Here is a 3,060-nt window from a genome sequence, read left to right as displayed (position 1 = left end):
CAGCTGCAGCCCATGGCGCCCCCAGGGATGGGTCACTTCCACTGATGCTCCAGGCACACAGCCGCTGACCACCTCAACACTGCCCGGGGAGGCTGAGCGGCCTGCCCAGGCCTGTAGCACACGCAGTCCGTGTGCTTTCTCCAGGCTTCAGGTGCCGAGGGCCTCCCTGAGCTCCCAGAGACAGTACGGAAGGACGCGACAGTGTGGGCAGGCGGCAGACGCTCACACCTGCAGATACACACACACACACACACACACACACACACACATACCTGCACAGATGCGCACGACACACCTGAAGATGCACCCGCACACGTACACCTGCACAGATAGATGTGTGTACACACCTACACTCACATACATACACACGTGTGCCTTACCACGCATATGCTGATGTGTCTGTGTACACGCATGCACCGGTACCAGACCCAAAGAGGTTCTGTCCCCACCTGCTGCAGCCCCTCTTTGTCGCCTGGAGGGGCCAGATCGTATGGGTGGCCGGAGTGTGGCCCACACCGTCACCACTTCACGTGTCTGGAAGGTTCCGATAATCCACGGAATCTTGGCAACTTCCCTGCTGCTTCGGCAGCTGGTGCCCTCAGCCTCCCCACTGCTGAGGAAAGAGGTTGTTTAACTGCACACAAAGGGGCTTCTCAGCACTCCCCAGGAAGCAGCAGCCTCTCCCGAGCTAGAGACAGAGAGAGGGAGAGGGGGGGGGGAGAGAGAGAGAGGGAGGGAGGGAGGGATGGAGGGAGGGAGGGAGGGAGAGACATAGAGCGAGCTGGAGAGAGAGAGGGAGAGGGAGCAGGAGAGAGAGGGAGAGAGGGAGGGAGGGAGGGAGGGAGGGAGGGAGAGACAGAGAAAGAGACAGAGAAAGAGAGAGAGAGAGAGAGAGAGAGAGAGAGAGAGAGAGAGAGAGAGAGAGAAGGAGCTGGTGCCCGGGATGAGGGCAGGTCTGCAAGCAACTCTCGGGGGAGAAGCAGCTCAGGGCTCACGCAGCGCCCAGGGCAGGGCAGGGCAGGGCAGGGCAGGGCAGGGCAGGGGCGGGCAGTGTGCAGTGTGGGCAGCTCAGCACCAGCCCCTGCCCTCAGGGGCCCCTGGTCCTTCTCCTGCGGGGGTCAGAGGCTGTTCTGTTCCTGGAGCTGGATGGACAGAGGGAGCAGGAGAGCTGAGGGGAGCCCCTCGAACGTCCCCAGCCGAGTCTCTGGCACCCCCCTTCGCTCCCCACAGGCGGCCGGGCATGCGAGGACAGTGTGTGAGGGCTGGTGGCCCGTGGCTCTCCCAGCAACGGAGGAATAGCTGGTTCTCACAGCTCTCCCCGCCCTCACCCGCCATCCTCAGGCCACATGAGCGCCAGGCGAGAGGCGGCTGCAGGCTAGCTCTCGGTCTGCGCACCTCCCCTCACGTGCAGGGGAGCCGGGTGTCACTGGACAAGGGAGCACGTCCAAAGGCCACTTCCTCCGCACCGCTTGTCCTCTTAGTGCCGAATGCAGCTGGGTCAGCCCCGGCTCCTGAGATGGCTGAGAGGAGGCGGGTTCGGCTCCCGAGAGGAAGGTGGGTCCTGGCTCTTGCCAGGAGGTTGGGTTCCGGCTCCTGAGGAGAAAGCCGCACCCAACTCCTGAGGGATCCCTGGCCGTGGTTCCTACACTGGCCGTGTGCAGCTGGAGCAGACGGCCACCGTGAGCAGCGTGACGGGCCTTGGGGGTGGTCAGTGTCAGCACAAGAGGGACAGCTGACGGATCACCTTCAGCACGAGGCCGGTGTGCACGCCGAATGGGGGCTCAGAGCGAAGGGAACGGTGTGGGCCCCTGGGGACGGGCAGAGGCAGAGCAGCCTGGACACCTGGACGTGGCAGTCTCACGGGAAGGCCTCTCGGCTGACCCCACCACCAGGTCAAGCGTGTCTCCCGCCACCTCTCTCCCCTGCACTCCCACTGAGGGGGGTTTCCTGGCCACCCCTCTGCCCAGCGGAGGCCACGAGGACCCCCTGCTGCCTGCACCCCACTGGCCAGGACAGTCGATGCCCATCACTCCTAATGTCTGTCCTCGGGGAACTCAGTGCAGCTGTCCTCTAGGTGCCCAAGGAGAAGGTCACTTGCGGCCACTCGCCCCAGACACTGCTGCAAGCCTGCGGGGCAGCCCGGTCCAGCCCCAACACTCTCCGGGTGCTGGGCAGGGCCAGCACATCCTGCTGACGCAGCAAAGGGGCAGCAGGCGTCCTGCCTCAGGGAGCCACGCTGACCGCCTCTCTCCAGCCCCGCACTCGTGGACAGGGAGATGGACAGAACAGAACCATCACAGGGAGAGGAAGAACAGGGCAGACAGGCTGGAAGCTCAGTTCTGGGCAGCTCCAGCCAGACACGCTCAGCCTGCCCCGTGGGGGTCTGGGACTCCCCTCAGGGAGGTGAGCCCGGAGCGGGCAGGGACCTTGGGAGAGTGCAAGGTGAACTCAGGGGCGAGGCAGGCACTGTCCTGTGAAACCTGAGGATGAGGCTAAATCACCACCTAGAAATGCGTCTACACGTGTGTGTGCATGCATGTGTGTGCGCGTGTGTATGTGCATGCAAGTGCATGTGTGTACAGTGGACTCCATGCAACAAGACTAGGTGTTTAACATGCTGTGGTCAAAGCCTGCCTTGGAGCACTGGCACGCAAGAGCTTCCGCGAAGCCCAAGAACAGAGCCCGCATCAGACCCCACCACGCGTACCCAAGGTGGGACGCAGCAATTCTCTCTTTCCCGGGTTCGGGAATGACCGAAAGGGTGTTCCGAGCATCCTTGGGGAGCTTAGAAGGAAGAAAGAAGCGGCTTCTGGAGATATTGTGAGATGGGGGTGTTTAACGTGGGCCTGAAGGCTTGTTTCTTATCGTTTGATTTTACAGTCCTTGGATTTCAATTTCCAACTCAGCTTGATATTTTTCGTTGGAAAACTAAATTCATTTTAAACAGGACTGTAAAAATGTGACAATTACAAAAGGGATGATTTGAAGAACCAACCATTATGGGAAATTAAACGTCCCACCGAAACACTTTAAAGGCTTTTTAACTGAGATTTATGTGCT

The sequence above is a fragment of the Sorex fumeus genome, unplaced genomic scaffold (assembly GCF_029834395.1).
Source record: "Sorex fumeus unplaced genomic scaffold, SorFum_2.1 ptg000072l, whole genome shotgun sequence".
In the NCBI taxonomy this organism is placed as follows: domain Eukaryota; kingdom Metazoa; phylum Chordata; class Mammalia; order Eulipotyphla; family Soricidae; genus Sorex; species Sorex fumeus.
The sequence above is the reverse complement of the archived record's forward strand: the minus strand, read 5'-3'. Positions refer to the sequence as shown.